Source organism: Mobula birostris, chromosome 10, assembly GCF_030028105.1.
Source record: "Mobula birostris isolate sMobBir1 chromosome 10, sMobBir1.hap1, whole genome shotgun sequence".
NCBI classification, from domain to species: domain Eukaryota; kingdom Metazoa; phylum Chordata; class Chondrichthyes; order Myliobatiformes; family Myliobatidae; genus Mobula; species Mobula birostris.
The window spans coordinates 53727471-53748905 of NC_092379.1; positions in this window are offsets into that span (position 1 = coordinate 53727471).

Below are 21435 nucleotides of genomic sequence, written 5' to 3' on the forward strand. Positions count from 1 at the left end.
TGTTGAAAACTTGTTTCATGGCTCTGCTCAGCAAGACAAAAAAGTGGTTGTCTCATTGCATACAATGGTTTCACATTAGCAATAAGTTACATTTCTATATTACACCAAAGTACTGAGTGAAAACCTAATGGAAACATCTAAATTTAACTTTCCACATGATTCTGAGTTGTATAAAACTATTTTCATGCGTCTGCTCAGCAAGACTAAAAAGTGCTTGTCTCATTGCTTACAATGGTTTGACAAAAGCAATAGTATAAATTTCAGTTTTCCACCAAAGTACTGAGTGCAAACCTAATGGAAACATTTTAAGTTAACTTTCCACATGATTCTGAGTTGTTTAAAACTTGTTTCATGCCTCTGCTCAGCAAGACAAAAAAGTGGTTTCCTCAGTGCATAGAATGCTTTGACAGTACCAATAGTATTCATTTTAGTTTCCATCAAAGCACTGAGTGGAAACCAAATGGAAACATATTAAAATAACTTTCCACATGACTCTGAGTTGTGTAAAATTTGTTTCATGCCTCTACTCTGAACAACAAAAAAGTGGTTTTCTCAGTGCACTCAATGTTTTGACATTACCAATAGTATAAATTTCAGTTTTCCACCAAAATACTGAGTGCAAACCTAATGGAAACATTTTAAATTAACTTTTCCACCTGATTCTGAGTTGTAAAAAACTAGTTTCAACGCTCTGATCAGGAAGACAACAATGTGGTTTTCTCAGTGCATAGAATGCTATGACATTACGAATACTTTACATTTCTATTTTACACCAAAGTACTGAGTGGAAACCTAATGGAAACATCTTAAATTAAATTTCCACATGATTCTGAGTTGTTTGAAACTTGTTTCATGCCTCTGCTCAGCAAGACAACAAAGTGGTTTTCTCAGTGCATACAGTGCTTTGACATTACCAAAAGTATACATTTCAGTTTTTCATCAAAGTACTGAGTGGAGACCAAATGGAAACATCTTAAATTAACTTTCCACATGACTCTGAGTTGTGTAAAACTTGTTTCATGCCTCTAATGTGCAAGACAAAAAAGTGGTTTTCTCAGTGCTCTCAAAGTTTTAACATTACCAGCAGTATACATTTCAGTTTTCCATCAAAGTAGTGAGTGCAAACCTAATGGAAATATCTAAAGATAAATTTCCACATGATTCTGAGTTGTATAAAACTAGTTTCATGCCTCTCCTCAGCAAGACAAAAAAGTGGTTTTCTCAGTGCATACAAAGCTTTGACAATAGCAATCATATACATTTCAGTTTTCCACCAAAGTACTGAGTGCAAACCTAATGGAAACATTTTAAGTTAACTTTCCACATGATTCTGATTTGTGTAAAACTTGTTTCATGCCTCTACTCTGCAAGAGAAAAAAGTGGTTTTCTCAGTGCACTCAGTGTTTGACATTACCAGTAGTATACATTTCAGTTTTCCATCAAAGTACTGAGTGCAAACCTAATGGAAACATCTAAAGTTAACTTTCCACATGATTCTGAATGTATAAAACTAGTTTCATGCCTCTGCTCAGCAAGACAAAAAAGTGGTTTTCTCATTGCATACAATGCTTTGACAATGGCAAGAGTATACATTTCAGTTTTCCACCAAAGTAATGAGTTCAAACCTAATGGAAACATTTTAAATTAACTTTCCACATGATTCTGAGTTGTTTAAAACTTGTTTCATGCCTCTGCTCAGCAAGACAAAAAAGTGGTTTTCTCAGTTTATACAATACTTTGACAATAGCAATAGTATACATTTCAGTTTTCCACCAAAGTACTGAGTGCAAACCTAATGGAAACATTTTAAGTTAACTTTCCACATGATTCTGAGTTGTTTAAAACTTGTTTCATGGCTCTGCTCAGCAAGACACAAAAGTGGTTTACTCAGAGAATACAATGCGTTGACATTACCGACAGCATACATTTAGGTTTTCCATTAAAGTACTGAGTGCCAACCTAATGGAAACATCTAAAGTTAACTTTCCACATGATTCTGAGTTGTATAAAACTAGTTTCATGGCTCTGCTCAGCAAGACAAAAAAGTGGTTTTCTCAGTGCCTACAATGCTTTCACAAAAGCAATCTTATACATTTCAGTTTTCAACAAAAGAACTCAGTGCAAACCTAATGGAAACATTTTAAGTTATCTTTCCACATGATTCTGAATTGTTTAAAACTTGTTTCATGCCTCTGCTCAGCAAGACAAAAAAGTGGTTTTCTCAGAGCATACAATGCTTTGACAATGGCAATAGTATACATTACAGATTTCCAGCAAAGTACTGAGTGCAAACCTAATGGAAACATCTAAAGTTAACTTTCCACATGATTCTGAGTTGTATAAAACTAGTTTCATGGCTCTGGTCAGCAAGACAAAAAAGTGGTTTTCTCAGTGCCTACTATGCTTTGACAAAAGCAATCGTATACATTTCAGTTTTCCACAAAAGAACTGAGTGCAAACCTAATGGAAACATCTTAACTTAACTTTCCACATGATTCTGAGTTGTATAAAACTAGTTTCATGGCTCTGCTCAGCAAGACAAAAAAGTGGTTTTCTCAGTGCATACAATGCTTTGACATTACCAACAGTATACATTTAGGATTTCCGTCAAAGTACTGAGTGCAAACCTAATGGAAACATCTGAAGTTAACTTTCCATATGATTCTGAGTTGTATAAAACTAGTTTCATGGCTCTGCTCAGCAAGACAAAAAAGTGGTTTTCTCAGTGCCTACAATGCTATGATAATAGCAATAGTATACATTTCAGTTTTCCACCAAAGTACTGAGTGCAAACCTAATGGAAACTTTTTAAATTAACTTTGCACATGATTCTGAGTTGTTTAAAACTTGTTTCATGCCATTCTGAGTTGTTTAAAACTTGTTTCATGCCTCTGCTCAGCAAGACCAAAAAGTGGTTCTCTCATTGCCTACAATGCTTTGACAATAGCAATAGTATACATTTCAGTTTTCCACCAAACTACTGAGTGCAAAACTAATGGAAACATTTTAAATTAACTTTCCACATGATTCTGAGTTGTGTAAAACTTGTTTCATGCCTCTAGTCTGCAGGACAAAAAAGTGGTTTTCTCAGTGCACTCAGTGTTTGACATTACCAGCAGTATACATTTCAGTTTTCCATCAAAGTACTGATTGCAAACCTAATGGAAACATCTAAAGTTAACTTTCCACTTGATTATGAGTTGTCAAAAACTTGTTTCATGGCTCTGCTCAGCAAGACAAAAAAGTGGTTGTCTCATTGCATACAACGGTTTCACATTATCAATTGTATAAATTTCAGTTTTCCACCAAAGTACTGAGTGAAAACCTAATGGAAACATTTTAAGTTAACTTTCCACATGATTCTGAGTTGTTTAAAACTTGTTTCATGCCTCTGATCAGCACGACAAAAAAGTGGTTTTCAGTGCATAAAATGCTTTGACATTACCAACAGTATACATTTCAGTTTTCCATCAAAGTACTGATTGCAAACTAATGGAAACATCTCAACTTAACTTTCCACATGATTCTGAGTTGTATAAAACTAGTTTCATGCATCTGTTCAGCAAGACAAAAAAATGGTTTTCTCAGTGTCTACAATGCTTTGACAAAAGCAATCGTATACATTTCAGTTTTCCACAAAAGAACTGAGTGCAAACCTGATGGAAAATTTTAAGTTAACTTTCCACATGATTTTGAGTTGTTTAAAACTTGTTTCATGCCTCTGCTCAGCAAGACAAAAAAGTGGTTGTCTCATTGCATACAATGCTTTGTCAATAGCAATAGTGTATATTTCAGTTTTCCAGCAAAGTACTGACTGCAAACCTAATGGAAACTTCTAAAGTTAACTTTCCACATGATTCTGAGTTGTTTAAAAGTTGTTTCATGGCTCTGCTCTGCAAGACAAAAAAGTAGTTTTCTCAGTGCATAAAATGCTTTGACAATAGCAATAGTATACATTTCATTTTTCCAGGAAAGTACTGAGTGCAAGCCTAATGGAAACATTTCAAATTAACTTTCTCCATGATTCTGAGTTGTCTAAAACTTGTTTCATGCCTCTGCTCAGCAAGACAGCAAAGTGGTTTTCTCAGTGCATACAATGCTTTGACATTCCCAACAGTATACCTTTCAGTTTTCCATCAAAGTACTGATGGCAAACCTAATGGAAACATCTAAAGTTAACTTTCCACATGATTCTGAGTTGTATAAAACTAGTTTCATGCATCTGTTCAGCAAGACAAAAAAGTGGTTTTCTCAGTGTCTACAATGCTTTGACAAAAGCAATCGTATACATTTCAGTTTTCCACAAAAGAACTGAGTGCAAACCTAATGGAAACTTTTTAAATTAACTTTCCACATGAGTCTGAGTTGTTTAAAACTTGTTTCATGCCTCTGCTCAGCAAGGCAAAAAAGTGGTTTCTCAGAGTTTACAATGCTGTGACAATAGCAATAGTATACATTACAGTTTTCCAGCAAAGTACTGAGTGCAAACCTAATGGAAACATCTAAAGTTAACTTTCCACATGATTCTGAGTTGTATAAAACTAGTTTCATGGCTCTGCTCAGCAAGACAAAAAAGTGGTTTTCTCAGTGCCTACTATGCTTTGACAAAAGCAATCGTATACATTTCAGTTTTGCACAAAAGAACTGAGTGCAAACCTAATGGAAACATCTTAACTTAACTTTCCACATGATTCTGAGTTGTATAAAACTTGTTTTATTGCTCCGCTCAGCAAGACAAAAAAGTGGTTTTCTCAGTGCATACAATGCTTTGACATTACCAACAGTATACATTTATGTTTTCCATCAAAGGACTGATTGCAAACCTAATGGAAACATCTAAAGTTAACTTTCCACATGATTCTGAGTTGTATAAAACTAGTTTCATGCCTCTGCTCAGCAAGACAAAAAAGTGGTTTTCTCAGTGCCTACAAGGCTTTGACAATAGCAATAGTATACATTTCAGTTTTCCACCAAAGTACTGAGTGCAAACCTAATGGAAACATTTTAAATTAACTTTCCACATGATTCTGAGTTCTTTAAAACTTGTTTCATGCTCTGCTCAGCAAGACAAAAAAGTGGTTCTCTGATTGCATACAATGCTTTGACAATAGCAATAGTATACATTTCAGTTTTCCACCAAAGTACTGAGTGCAAACCTAATGGAAACATCTAAAGTTAACTTTCCACATGATTCTGAGTTGTATAAAACTAGTTTCATGCCTCTCTGCTCAGCAACACGAAAAAGTGTTTTTCTCAGTGCTTACAATGGTTTGACAATAGCAATAGTATACATTTCAGTTTTCCACCGAAGTACTGAGTGCAAACCTAATGGAAACATTTTAAATTAACTTTCTACATGATTCTGAGTTGTCTAAAACTTGTTTCATGCCTGCTCAGCAAGACAACTAAGTGGTTTTCTCAGTGCATACAATGCTTTGACATTACCAACAGTATACATTTCAGTTTTCCATTAAAGTACTGATTGGAAACGAAATGGAAACGCCTTAAATTAACTTGCCACATGACTCTGAGTTGTGTAAAACTTGTTTCACGCCTCGACTCTGCAAGAGAAAAAAGTGGTTTTCTCAGTGCACTCAGTGATTGACATTACCAGCAGTATACATTTAGGTTTTCCATCAAAGTACTGAGGGCAAACCTCAAGGAAACATCTAAAGTTAACTTTCCACATGATTCTGAGTTGTTTAAAACTTGTTTCATGGCTCTGCTCAGCAAGAGAAAAACGTGGATGTCTCAGTGCATAGAATGCTTTGACAGTACCAATAGTATACATTTCTGTTTTCCACCAAATTAATGAGTTCAAATCTAATGGAAACATCTACAGTTAACTTTCTACATGATTCTGAGTTGTTTAAAACTTGTTTCATGCCTCTGCTCAGCACGACAACAAAGTGGTTTTCTCAGTGCATACAATGCTTTGACATTACCAACAGTATACATTTCAGTTTTCCATCAAAGTACTGAGTGGAAACCAAATGGAAACATCTTAAATTAACTTTCCACATGACTGAGTTGTGTAAAACTTGTTTCATGCCTTTACTCTGCAAGACAAAAAAGTGGTTTTCTCAGTGCACTCTGTGTTTGACATTACCAGCAGTATATAATTCAGTTTTACATCAAAGTAGTGAGTGCAAACCTTACGGAAATATCTAAAGATAACTTTCCACATGATTCTGAGTTGTATAAAACTTGATTCATGCCTCTGCTCAGCAAGACCAAAAAGTGGTTCTCTCATTGCATACAATGCTTTGACAATAGCAATAGTATACATTTCAGTTTTCCACCAAACTACTGAGTGCAAAACTAATGGAAACATTTTAAATTAACTTTCCACATGATTCTGAGTTGTGTAAAACTTGTTTCATGCCTCTAGTCTGCAAGACAAAAAAGTGGTTTTCTCAGTGCACTCAGTGTTTGACATTACCAGCAGTATACATTTCAGTTTTCCACCAAAGTACTGAGTGCAAACCTAATGGAAACATTTTAAGTTAACTTTCCACATGATTCTGAGTTGTTTAAAACTTGTTTCATGCCTCTGCTCAGCAAGACAAAAAAGTGGTTTCCTCAGTGCATAGAATGCTTTGACAGTACCAATAGTATTCATTTTAGTTTTCCATCAAAGCACTGAGTGGAAACCAAATGGAAACATATTAAAATAACTTTCCACATGACTCTGAGTTGTGTAAAATTTGTTTCATGCCTCTACTCTGAACAACAAAAAAGTGGTTTTCTCAGTGCACTCAATGTTTTGACATTACCAATAGTATAAATTTCAGTTTTCCACCAAAATACTGAGTGCAAACCTAATGGAAACATTTTAAATTAACTTTTCCACCTGATTCTGAGTTGTAAAAAACTAGTTTCAACGCTCTGATCAGGAAGACAACAATGTGGTTTTCTCAGTGCATACAATGCTATGACATTACGAATAGTTTACATTTCTATTTTACACCAAAGTACTGAGTGGAAACCTAATGGAAACATCTTAAATTAAATTTCCACATGATTCTGAGTTGTTTGAAACTTGTTTCATGCCTCTGCTCAGCAAGACAACAAAGTGGTTTTCTCAGTGCATACAGTGCTTTGACATTACCAACAGTATACATTTCAGTTTTTCATCAAAGTGCTGAGTGGAGACCAAATGGAAACATCTTAAATTAACTTTCCACATGACTCTGAGTTGTGTAAAACTTGTTTCATGCCTCTAATGTGCAAGACAAAAAAGTGGTTTTCTCAGTGCTCTCAAAGTTTTAACATTACCAGCAGTATACATTTCAGTTTTCCATCAAAGTAGTGAGTGCAAACCTAATGGAAATATCTAAAGATAAATTTCCACATGATTCTGAGTTGTATAAAACTAGTTTCATGCCTCTCCTCAGCAAGACAAAAAAGTGGTTTTCTCAGTGCATACAAAGCTTTGACAATAGCAATCATATACATTTCAGTTTTCCACCAAAGTACTGAGTGCAAACCTAATGGAAACATTTTAAGTTAATTTTCCACATGATTCTGATTTGTGTAAAACTTGTTTCATGCCTCTACTCTGCAAGAGAGAAAAGTGGTTTTCTCAGTGCACTCAGTGTTTGACATTACCAGTAGTATACATTTCAGTTTTCCATCAAAGTACTGAGTGCAAACCTAATGGAAACATCTAAAGTTAACTTTCCACATGATTCTGAGTTGTATAAAACTAGTTTCATGCCTCTGCTCAGCAAGACAAAAAAGTGGTTTTCTCATTGCATACAATGCTTTGACAATGGCAAGAGTATACATTTCAGTTTTCCACCAAAGTAATGAGTTCAAACCTAATGGAAACATTTTAAATTAACTTTCCACATGATTCTGAGTTGTTTAAAACTTGTTTCATGCCTCTGCTCAGCAAGACAAAAAAGTGGTTTTCTCAGTTTATACAATACTTTGACAATAGCAATAGTATACATTTCAGTTTTCCACCAAAGTACTGAGTGCAAACCTAATGGAAACATTTTAAGTTAACTTTCCACATGATTCTGAGTTGTTTAAAACTTGTTTCATGGCTCTGCTCAGCAAGACACAAAAGTGGTTTACTCAGTGAATACAATGCTTTGACATTACCAACAGTATACATTTAGGTTTTCCATTAAAGTACTGAGTGCCAACATAATGGAAACATCTAAAGTTAACTTTCCACATGATTCTGAGTTGTATCAAACTAGTTTCATGGCTCTGCTCAGCAAGACAAAAAAGTGGTTTTCTCAGTGCCTACAATGCTTTCACAAAAGCAATCTTATACATTTCAGTTTTCAACAAAAGAACTCAGTGCAAACCTAATGGAAACATTTTAAGTTATCTTTCCACATGATTCTGAATTGTTTAAAACTTGTTTCATGCCTCTGCTCAGCAAGACAAAAAAGTGGTTTTCTCAGAGCATACAATGCTTTGACAATGGCAATAGTATACATTACAGATTTCCAGCAAAGTACTGAGTGCAAACCTAATGGAAACATCTAAAGTTAACTTTCCACATGATTCTGAGTTGTATAAAACTAGTTTCATGGCTCTGGTCAGCAAGACAAAAAAGTGGTTTTCTCAGTGCCTACTATGCTTTGACAAAAGCAATCGTATACATTTCAGTTTTCCACAAAAGAACTGAGTGCAAACCTAATGGAAACATCTTAACTTAACTTTCCACATGATTCTGAGTTGTATAAAACTAGTTTCATGGCTCTGCTCAGCAAGACAAAAAAGTGGTTTTCTCAGTGCATACAATGCTTTGACATTACCAACAGTATACATTTAGGATTTCCGTCAAAGTACTGAGTGCAAACCTAATGGAAACATCTGAAGTTAACTTTCCATATGATTCTGAGTTGTATAAAACTAGTTTCATGGCTCTGCTCAGGAAGACAAAAAAGTGGTTTTCTCAGTGCCTACAATGCTATGACAATAGCAATAGTATACATTTCAGTTTTCCACCAAAGTACTGAGTGCAAACCTAATGGAAACTTTTTAAATTAACTTTGCACATGATTCTGAGTTGTTTAAAACATGTTTCATGCCATTCTGAGTTGTTTAAAACTTGTTTCATGCCTCTGCTCAGCAAGACCAAAAAGTGGTTCTCTCATTGCATACAATGCTTTGACAATAGCAATAGTATACATTTCAGTTTTCCACCAAACTACTGAGTGCAAAACTAATGTAAACATTTTAAATTAACTTTCCACATGATTCTGAGTTGTGTAAAACTTGTTTCATGCCTCTAGTCTGCAGGACAAAAAAGTGGTTTTCTCAGTGCACTCAGTGTTTGACATTACCAGCAGTATACATTTCAGTTTTCCATCAAAGTACTGATTGCAAACCTAATGCAAACATCTAAAGTTAACTTTCCACTTGATTATGAGTTGTTAAAAACTTGTTTCATGGCTCTGCTCAGCAAGACAAAAAAGTGGTTGTCTCATTGCATACAATGGTTTCACATTATCAATAGTATAAATTTCAGTTTTCCACCAAAGTACTGAGTGAAAACCTAATGGAAACATTTCAAATTAACTTTCTCCATGATTCTGAGTTGTCTAAAACTTGTTTCATGCCTCTGCTCAGCAAGACAGCAAAGTGGTTTTCTCAGTGCATACAATGCTTTGACATTCCCAACAGTATACCTTTCAGTTTTCAATCAAAGTACTGATGGCAAACCTAATGGAAACACCTAAAGTTAACTTTCCACATGATTCTGAGTTGTATAAAACTAGTTTCATGCATCTGTTCAGCAAGACAAAAAAGTGGTTTTCTCAGTGTCTACAATGCTTTGACAAAAGCAATCGTATACATTTCAGTTTTCCACAAAAGAACTGAGTGCAAACCTGATGGAAACATTTTAAGTTAACTTTCCACATGATTCTGAGTTCTTTAAAACTTGTTTCATGCCTCTGCTCAGCAAGACAGCAAAGTGGTATTCTCAGAGCATACAATGCTTTGACGTTCCCAACAGTATACATTTCACTTTTCCATCAAAGTACTGATTGCAAACCTAATGGAAACATCTCAACTTAACTTTCCACATGATTCTGAGCTGTATAAAACTAGTTTCATGCATCTGTTCAGCAAGACAAAAAAGTGGTTTTCTCAGTGTCTACAATGCTTTGATAAAAGCAATCGTATACATTTCAGTTTTCCACAAAAGAACTGAGTGCAAACCTGATGGAAAAATTTTTAAGTTAACTTTCCACATGATTTTGATTTGTTTAAAACTTGTTTCATACCTCTGCTCAGCAAGACAAAAAAGTGGTTGTCTCATTGCATACAATGCTTTGTCAATAGCAATAGTATACATTTCAGTTTTCCAGCAAAGTACTGAGTGCAAACCTAATGGAAACATTTTAAATCAACTTTCTCCATGATTCTGAGTTGTCAAAAACTTGTGTCATGCCTCTGCTCAGCAAGACAGCAAAGTGGTTTTCTCAGTGCATACAATGCTTTGACATTCCCAACAGTATACATTTCACTTTTCCATCAAAGTACTGACTGCAAACCTAATGGAAACATCTCAACTTATCTTTCCACATGATTCTGAGTTGTATAAAACTAGTTTCATGGCTCTGCTCAGCAAGACAAAAAAGTGGTTTTCTCAGTGCCTACAATGCTATGACAATAGCAATAGTATACATTTCAGTTTTCCACCAAAGTACTGAGTGCAAACCTAATGGAAACATTTCAAATTAGCTTTCTCCATGATTCTGAGTTGTCTAAAACTTGTTTTCATGCCTCTGCTGAGCAAGACAGCAAAGTGGTTTTCTCAGTGCATACAATGCTTTGACATTCCCAACAGTATACCTTTCAGTTTTCCATCAAAGTACTGATTGCAAACCTAATGCAAACATCTAAAGTTAACTTTCCACATGATTCTGAGTTGTATAAAACTAGTTTCATGCATTTGTTCAGCAAGACAAAAAAGTGGTTTTCTCAGTGTCTACAATGCTTTGACAAAAGCAATCGTATACATTTCAGTTTTCCACAAAAGAACTGAGTGCAAACCTGATGGAAACATTTTAAGTTAACTTTCCACATGATTCTGAGTTCTTTCAAACTTGTTTCATGCCTCTGCTCAGCAAGACAAAAAAGTGGTTGTCTGATTGCAGACAATTCTTTGTCAATAGCAATAGTATACATTTCAGTTTTCCAGCAAAGTACTGAGTGCAAACCTAATGTAAACTTCTAAAGTTAACTTTCCACATGATACTGAGTTGTTTAAAAGTTGTTTCATGGCTCTGCTCAGCAAGACAAAAAAGTGGTTTTCTCAGAGCATAAAATGCTTTGACAATAGCAATAGTATACATTTCAGTTTTCCAGCAAAGTACTGAGTGCAAACCTAATGGAAACATTTTAAATCAACTTCCTCCATGATTCTGAGTTGTCTAAAACTTGTTTCATGCCTCTGCTCAGCAAGACAGCAAAGTGGTTTTCTGAGTGCATTCAATGCTTTGACATTCCCAACAGTTTTCATTTCACTTTTCCATCAAAGTACTGATTGCAAACCTAATGCAAACATCTAAAGTTGACTTTCCACATGATTCTGAGTTGTATAAAACTAGTTTCATGGCTCTGCTCAGCAAGACAAAAAAGTGGTTTTCTCAGTGCCTACAATGCTATGACAAGAGTAATAGTATACATTTCAGTTTTCCACCAAAGTACTGAGTGCAAAACTAATGGAAACATTTTAAATCAACTTCCTCCATGATTCTGAGTTGTCTAAAACTTGTTTGATGCCTCTGCTCAGCAAGACAGCAAAGTGGTTTTCTCAGTGCATTCAATGCTTTGACATTCCCAACAGTTTTCATTTCACTTTTCCATCAAAGTACTGATTGCAAACCTAATGCAAACATCTAAAGTTAACTTTCCACATGATTCTGAGTTGTATAAAACTAGTTTCATGGCTCTGCTCAGCAAGACAAAAAAGTGGTTTTCTCAGTGCCTACAATGCTATGACAAGAGTAATAGTATACATTTCAGTTTTCCACCAAAGTACTGAGTGCAAACCTAATGGAAACATGTCAAATTAACTTTCTCCATGATTCTGAGTTGTCTAAAACTTGTTTCATGCCTCTGCTCAGCAAGACAAAAAAGTGGTTTTCTCAGAGCATACAATGCTTTGACAATGGCAATAGTATACATTACAGATTTCCAGCAAAGTACTGAGTGCAAACCTAATGGAAACATCTAAAGTTAACTTTCCACATGATTCTGAGTTGTATAAAACTAGTTTCATGGCTCTGGTCAGCAGGACAAAAAAGTGGTTTTCTCAGTGCCTACTATGCTTTGACAAAAGCAATCGTATACATTTCAGTTTTCCACAAAAGAACTGAGTGCAAACCTAATGGAAACATCTTAACTTAACTTTCCACATGATTCTGAGTTGTATAAAACTAGTTTCATGGCTCTGCTCAGCAAGACAAAAAAGTGGTTTTCTCAGTGCATACAATGCTTTGACATTACCAACAGTATACATTTAGGATTTCCGTCAAAGTACTGAGTGCAAACCTAATGGAAACATCTGAAGTTAACTTTCCATATGATTCTGAGTTGTATAAAACTTGTTTCATGCCTCTGCTCAGCAAGACCAAAAAGTGGTTCTCTCATTGCATACAATGCTTTGACAATAGCAATAGTATACATTTCAGTTTTCCACCAAACTACTGAGTGCAAAACTAATGTAAACATTTTAAATTAACTTTCCACATGATTCTGAGTTGTGTAAAACTTGTTTCATGCCTCTAGTCTGCAGGACAAAAAAGTGGTTTTCTCAGTGCACTCAGTGTTTGACATTACCAGCAGTATACATTTCAGTTTTCCATCAAAGTACTGATTGCAAACCTAATGCAAACATCTAAAGTTAACTTTCCACTTGATTATGAGTTGTTAAAAACTTGTTTCATGGCTCTGCTCAGCAAGACAAAAAAGTGGTTGTCTCATTGCATACAATGGTTTCACATTATCAATAGTATAAATTTCAGTTTTCCACCAAAGTACTGAGTGAAAACCTAATGGAAACATTTCAAATTAACTTTCTCCATGATTCTGAGTTGTCTAAAACTTGTTTCATGCCTCTGCTCAGCAAGACAGCAAAGTGGTTTTCTCAGTGCATACAATGCTTTGACATTCCCAACAGTATACCTTTCAGTTTTCCATCAAAGTACTGATGGCAAACCTAATGGAAACATCTAAAGTTAACTTTCCACATGATTCTGAGTTGTATAAAACTAGTTTCATGCATCTGTTCAGCAAGACAAAAAAGTGGTTTTCTCAGTGTCTACAATGCTTTGACAAAAGCAATCGTATACATTTCAGTTTTCCAAAAAAGAACTGAGTGCAAACCTGATGGAAACATTTTAAGTTAACTTTCCACATGATTATGAGTTCTTTAAAACTTGTTTCATGCCTCTGCTCAGCAAGACAAAAAAGTGGTTGTCTCATTGCAAACAATGCTTTGTCAATAGCAATGGTATACATTTCAGTTTTACAGCAAAGTACTGAGTGCAAACCTAATGGAAACATTTTAAATCAACTTCCTCCATGATTCTGAGTTGTCTAAAACTTGTTTCATGCCTCTGCTCAGCAAGACAGCAAAGTGGTTTTCTCAGTGCATACAATGCTTTGACATTCCCAACAGTTTTCATTTCACTTTTCCATCAAAGTACTGATTGCAAACCTAATGGAAACATCTCAGCTTAACTTTCCACATGATTCTGAGTTGTATAAAACTAGTTTCATGGCTCTACTCAGCAAGACAAAAAAGTGGTTTTCTCAGTGCCTACAATGCTATGACAATAGCAATAGTATACATTTCAGTTTTCCACCAAAGAACTGAGTGCAAACCTAATGGAAACATTTCAAATTAACTTTCTCCATGATTCTGAGTTGTCCAAAACTTGTTTCATGCCTCTGCTCAGCAAGACAGCAAAGTGGTTTTCTCAGTGCATACAATGCTTTGACATTCCCAACAGTATATCTTTCAGTTTTCCTTCAAAGCACTGATTGCAAACCTAATGCAAACATCTAAAGTTAACTTTCCGCATGATTCTGAGTTGTATAAAACTAGTTTCATGCATCTGTTCAGCAAGACAAAAAAGTGGTTTTCTCAGTGTCTACAATGCTTTGACAAAAGGAATCGTGTACATTTCAGTTTTCCACAAAAGAACTGAGTGCAAACCTGATGGAAACATTTTAAGTTAACTTTCCACATGATTCTGAGTTGTTTCAAGCTTGTTTCATGCCTCTGCTGAGCCAGACAAAAAAGTGGATGTCTGATTGCAGACAATGCTTTGTCAATAGCAATAGTATACATTTCAGTTTTCCAGCAAAGTACTGAGTGCAAACCTAATGGAAACTTCTAAAGTTATCTTTCCACATGATTCTGAGTTGTTTAAAAGTTGTTTCATGGCTCTGCTCAGCAAGACAAAAAAGTGGTTTTCTCAGTGCATAAAATGCTTTGACAATAGCAATAGTATACATTTCAGTTTTCCAGCAAAGTACTGAGTGCAAACCTAATGGAAACATTTTAAATCAACTTTCTCCATGATTCTGAGTTGTCTAAAACTTGTTTCATGCCTCTGCTCAGCAAGACAGCAAAGTGGTATTCTCAGAGCATACAATGCTTTGACGTTCCCAACAGTATACATTTCACTTTTCCATCAAAGTACTGATTGCAAACCTAATGGAAACATCTCAACTTAACTTTCCACATGATTCTGAGCTGTATAAAACTAGTTTCATGGCTCTGCTCAGCAAGACAAAAAAGTGGTTTTCTCAGTGCATACAATGCTTTGACATTCCCAACAGTATACCTTTCAGTTTTCCATCAAAGTACTGATTGCAAACTAATGGAAACATCTCAACTTAACTTTCCACATGATTCTGAGTTGTATAAAACTAGTTTCATGCATCTGTTCAGCAAGACAAAAAAGTGGTTTTCTCAGTGTCTACAATGCTTTGATAAAAGCAATCGTATACATTTCAGTTTTCCACAAAAGAAATGAGTGCAAACCTGATGGAAAAATTTTTAAGTTAACTTTCCACATGATTTTGATTTGTTTAAAACTTGTTTGATACCTCTGCTCAGCAAGACAAAAAAGTGGTTGTCTCATTGCATACAATGCTTTGTCAATAGCAATAGTATACATTTCAGTTTTCCACCAAAGTACTGAGTGCAAACCTAATGGAAACATTTCAAATTAGCTTTCTCCATGATTCTGAGTTGTCTAAAACTTGTTTTCATGCCTCTGCGCAGCAAGACAGCAAAGTGGTTTTCTCAGTGCATACAATGCTTTGACATTCCCAACAGTATACCTTTCAGTTTTCCATCAAAGTACTGATTGCAAACCTAATGCAAACATCTAAAGTTAACTTTCCACATGATTCTGAGTTGTATAAAACTAGTTTCATGCATTTGTTCAGCAAGACAAAAAAGTGGTTTTCTCAGTGTCTACAATGCTTTGACAAAAGCAATCGTATACATTTCAGTTTTCCACAAAAGAACTGAGTGCAAACCTGATGGAAACATTTTAAGTTAACTTTCCACATGATTCTGAGTTCTTTCAAACTTGTTTCATGCCTCTGCTCAGCAAGACAAAAAAGTGGTTGTCTGATTGCAGACAATTCTTTGTCAATAGCAATAGTATACATTTCAGTTTTCCAGCAAAGTACTGAGTGCAAACCTAATGTAAACTTCTAAAGTTAACTTTCCACATGATACTGAGTTGTTTAAAAGTTGTTTCATGGCTCTGCTCAGCAAGACAAAAAAGTGGTTTTCTCAGAGCATAAAATGCTTTGATAATAGCAATAGTATACATTTCAGTTTTCCAGCAAAGTACTGAGTGCAAACCTAATGGAAACATTTTAAATCAACTTCCTCCATGATTCTGAGTTGTCTAAAACTTGTTTCATGCCTCTGCTCAGCAAGACAGCAAAGTGGTTTTCTCAGTGCATTCAATGCTTTGACATTCCCAACAGTTTTCATTTCACTTTTCCATCAAAGTACTGATTGCAAACCTAATGCAAACATCTAAAGTTAACTTTCCACATGATTCTGAGTTGTATAAAACTAGTTTCATGGCTCTGCTCAGCAAGACAAAAAAGTGGTTTTCTCAGTGCCTACAATGCTATGACAAGAGTAATAGTATACATTTCAGTTTTCCACCAAAGTACTGAGTGCAAACCTAATGGAAACATGTCAAATTAACTTTCTCCATGATTCTGAGTTGTCTAAAACTTGTTTCATGCCTCTGATCAGCACGACAAAAAAGTGGTTTTCTCAGTGCATAAAATGCTTTGACATTACCAACAGTATACATTTCAGTTTTCCATCAAAGTACTGATTGCAAACTAATGGAAACATCTCAACTTAACTTTCCACATGATTCTGAGTTGTATAAAACTAGTTTCAATGCATCTGTTCAGCAAGACAAAAAAGTGGTTTTCTCAGTGTCTACAATACTTTGACAAAAGCAATCGTATACATTTCAGTTTTCCACAAAAGAACTGAGTGCAAACCTGATGGAAACATTTTAAGTTAACTTCCACATGATTTTGATTTGTTTAAAACTTGTTTCATGCCTCTGCTCAGCAAGACAAAAAAGTGGTTGTCTCATTGCATACAATGCTTTGTCAATAGCAATAGTATATATTTCAGTTTTCCAGCAAAGTACTGAGTGCAAACCTAATGGAAACTTCTGAAGTTAACTTTCCACATGATTCTGAGTTGTTTAAAAGTTGTTTCATGGCTCTGCTCAGCAAGACAAAAAAGTGGTTTTCTCAGTGCATAAAAAGCTTTGACAATAGCAATAGTATACATTTCAGTTTTCCAGCAAAGTACTAAGTGCAAACCTAATGGAAACATTTCAAATTAACTTTCTCCATGATTCTGAGTTGTCTAAAACTTGTTTCATGCCTCTGCTCAGCAAGACAAAAAAGTGGTTGTCTCATTGCAGACAATGCTTTGTCAATAGCAATAGTATACATTTCAGTTTTCCAGCAAAGTACTGAGTGCAAACCTAATGGAAACATTTTAAATCAACTTTCTCCATGATTCTGAGTAGTCAAAAACTTGTTTCATGCCTCTGCTCAGCAAGACAGCAAAGTGGTTTTCTCAGTGCTTACAATGCTTTGACATTCCCAACAGTATACATTTCACTTTTCCATCAAAGTACTGATTGCAAACCTAATGGAAACATCTCAGCTTAACTTTCCACATGATTCTGAGTTGTATAAAACTAGTTTCATGGCTCTGCTCAGCAAGACAAAAAAGTGGTTTTCTCAGTGCATAAAATGCTTTGACAATAGCAATAGTATACATTTCAGTTTTCCAGCAAAGTACTAAGTGCAAACCTAATGGAAACATTTTAAATCAACTTTCTCCATGATTCTGAGTTGTCTAAAACTTGTTTCATGCCTCTGCTCAGCAAGACAGCAAAGTGGTTTTCTCAGTGCCTACAATGCTATGACAGTAGCAATAGTATACATTTCAGTTTTCCACCAAAGTACTGAGTGCAAACCTAATGCAAACATTTCAAATTAACTTTCTCCATGATTCTGAGTTGTCTAAAACTTGTTTCATGCCTCTGCTCAGCAAGACAGCAAAGTGGTTTTCTCAGTGCATACAATGCTTTGACATTCCCAACAGTATACCTTTCAGTTTTCCATCAAAGTACTGATTGCAAACCTAATGCAAACATCTAAAGTTAACTTTCCACATGATTCTGAGTTGTATAAAACTAGTTTCATGCATCTGTTCAGCAAGACAAAAAAGTGGTTTTCTCAGAGTCGACAATGCTTTGACAAAAACAATCGTATACATTTCAGTTTTCCACAAAAGAACTGAGTGCAAACCTGATGGAAACATTTTAAGTTAACTTTCCACATGATTCTGAGCTGTCTAAAATTTGTTTCATGCCTCTGCTCAGCAAGACAAAAAAGTGGTTGTCTCATTGCAGACAATGCTTTGTCAATAGCAATAGTATACATTTCACTTTTCCAGCAAAGTACTGAGTGCAAACCGAATGGAAACATCTAAAGTGAACTTTCCACATGATTCTGAGTTGTATAAAACTAGTTTCATGCATCTGCTCAGCAAGACAAAAAAGTGGTTTTCTCAGTGCATACAATGCTTTGACATTACCAACAGTATACATTTAGGTTTTCCATCAAAGTACTGAGTGCAAACCTAATGGAAACATCTGAAGTTAACTTTCCACATGATTCTGAGTTGTATAAAACTAGTTTCATGGCTCTGCTCAGCAAGACAAAGAAGTGGTTTTCTCAGTGCCTACAATGCTATGACAATAGCAATAGCATACATTTCAGTTTTCCACCAAAGTACTGACTGCAAACCTAATGGAAACTTTTTAAATTAACTTTCCACATGATTCTGAGTTGTTTAAAACTTGTTTCATGCCATTCTGAGTTGTTTAAAACTTGTTTGATGGCTCTGCTCAGCAAGACAAAAAAGTCGTTTTCTCAGTGCATAAAATGCTTTGACAATAGCAATAGTATACATTTCAGTTTTCCACCAAAGTACTGAGTGCAAACCTAATGGAAACATTTTAAATTAACTTTCTCCATGATTCTGAGTTGTCTAAAACTTGTTTCATGCCTCTGCTCAGCAAGACAGCAAAGTGGTTTTCTCACTGCATACAATACTTTGACATTCCCAACAGTATACATTTCAGTTTCCCATCAAAGTACTGATTGCAAACCTAATGGAAACATCTCAACTTTACTTTCCACATGATTCTGAGTTGTATAAAACTAGTTTCATGGCTCTGCTCAGCAAGACAAAAAAGTGGTTTTCTCAGTGCCTACAATGCTTTGACAATAGCAATAGTATACATTTCAGTTTTCCACAAAAGAACTGAGTGCAAGCCTAATGGAAACATTTTAAGTTAACTTTCCACATGATTCTGAATTGTATAAAACTTGTTTCATGCCTCTACTCAGCAAGACAAAAAAGTGGTTGTCTCATTGCATACAATGCTTTGTCAATAGCAGTAGTATACATTTCAGTTTTCCACCAAAGTACTGAGTGCAAACCTAATGGAAACATCGAAAGTTAACTTTCCACATGATTCTGAGTTGTATAAAACTAGTTTCATGCCTCTGCTCAGCAAGACAAAAAAGTGTTTTTCTCAGTGCATACAATGCTTTGACAATAGCAATAGAAAACATTTCAGTTTTTCACCAAAGTACTCATTGCAAACCTAACGGAAACATCTTAACTTAACTTTCCACATGATTCTGAGTTGTATAAAACTTGTTTACTGGCTCTGCTCAGCAAGAGAACAAAGTGGTTTTCTCAGTGCTTACAATGCTTTGACTTTACCAATAGTATACTTTTTAGTTTTCCACCAAAGTACTGATTGCAAACCTAGTGGAAACATCTCAACTTAACTTTCCACATGATTCTGAGTTGTATAAAACTAGTTTCATGGCTCTGCTCAGAAAGAGAAAAAAGTGGTTTTCTCAGTGCCTACAATGCTATGACAATAGCAATAGTATACATTTCAGTTTTCCACCAAAGTACTGAGTGCAAACCTAATGGAAACTTTTTAAATTAACTTTCCACATGAGTCTGAGTTGTTTAAAACTTGTTTCATGCCTCTGCTCAGCAAGGCAAAAAAGTGGTTTTCTCAGAGTTTACAATGCTGTGACAATAGCAATAGTATACATTACAGTTTTCCAGCAAAGTACTGAGTGCAAACCTAATGGAAACATCTAAAGTTAACTTTCCACATGATTCTGAGTTGTATAAAACTAGTTTCATGGCTCTGCTCAGCAAGACAAAAAAGTGGTTTTCTCAGTGCCTACTATGCTTTGACAAAAGCAATCGTATACATTTCAGTTTTGCACAAAAGAACTGAGTGCAAACCTAATGGAAACATCTTAACTTAACTTTCCACATGATTCTGAGTTGTATAAAACTTGTTTTATTGCTCCGCTCAGCAAGACAAAAAAGTGGTTTTCTCAGTGCATACAATGCTTTGACATTACCAACAGTATACATTTAGGTTTTCCATCAAAGGACTGATTGCAAACCTAATGGAAACATCTAAAGTTAACTTTCCACATGATTCTGAGTTGTATAAAACTAGTTTCATGCCTCTGCTCAGCAAGACAAAAAAGTGGTTTTCTCAGTGCCTACAAGGCTTTGACAATAGCAATAGTATACATTTCAGTTTTCCACGAAAGTACTGAGTGCAAGCCTAATGGAAGCATTTTAAATTAACTTTCCACATGATTCTGAGTTCTTTAAATCTTGTTTCATGCTCTGCTCAGCAAGACAAAAACGTGGATGTCTCAGTGCATAGAATGCTTTGACAGTACCAATAGTATACATTTCTGTTTTCCACCAAATTAATGAGTTCAAACCTAATGGAAACATCTACAGTTAACTTTCCACATGATTCTGAGTTGTATACAACTAGTTTCATGCCTCTCTGCTCAGCAACACGAAAAAGTGTTTTTCTCAGTGCTTACAATGGTTTGACAATAGCAATAGTATACATTTCAGTTTTCCACCGAAGTACTGAGTGCAAACCTAATGGAAACATTTTAAATTAACTTTCTACATGATTCTGAGTTGTCTAAAACTTGTTTCATGCCGCTGCTCAGCAAGACAACTAAGTGGTTTTCTCAGTGCATACAATGCTTTGACATTACCAACAGTATACATTTCAGTTTTCCATTAAAGTACTGATTGGAAACGAAATGGAAATGCCTTAAATTAACTTGCCACATGACTCTGAGTTGTGTAAAACTTGTTTCACGCCTCGACTCTGCAAGAGAAAAAAGTGGTTTTCTCAGTGCACTCAGTGATTGACATTACCAGCAGTATACATTTAGGTTTTCCATCAAAGTACTGAGGGCAAACCTCAAGGAAACATCTAAAGTTAACTTTCCACATGATTCTGAGTTGTTTAAAACTTGTTTCATGGCTCTGCTCAGCAAGACAAAAACGTGGATGTCTCAGTGCATAGAATGCTTTGACAGTACCAATAGTATACATTTCTGTTTTCCACCAAATTAATGAGTTCAAACCTAATGGAAACATCTACAGTTAACTTTCCACATGATTCTGAGTTGTTTAAAACTTGTTTCATGCCTCTGCTCAGCACGACAACAAAGTGGTTTTCTCAGTGCATACAATGCTTTGACATTACCAACAGTATACATTTCAGTTTTCCATCAAAGTACTGAGTGGAAACCAAATGGAAACATCTTAAATTAACTTTCCACATGACTGAGTTGTGTAAAACTTGTATCATGCCTTTACTCTGCAAGACAAAAAAGTGGTTTTCTCAGTGCACTCTGTGTTTGACATTACCAGCAGTATATAATTCAGTTTTACATCAAAGTAGTGAGTGCAAACCTTACGGAAATATCTAAAGATAACTT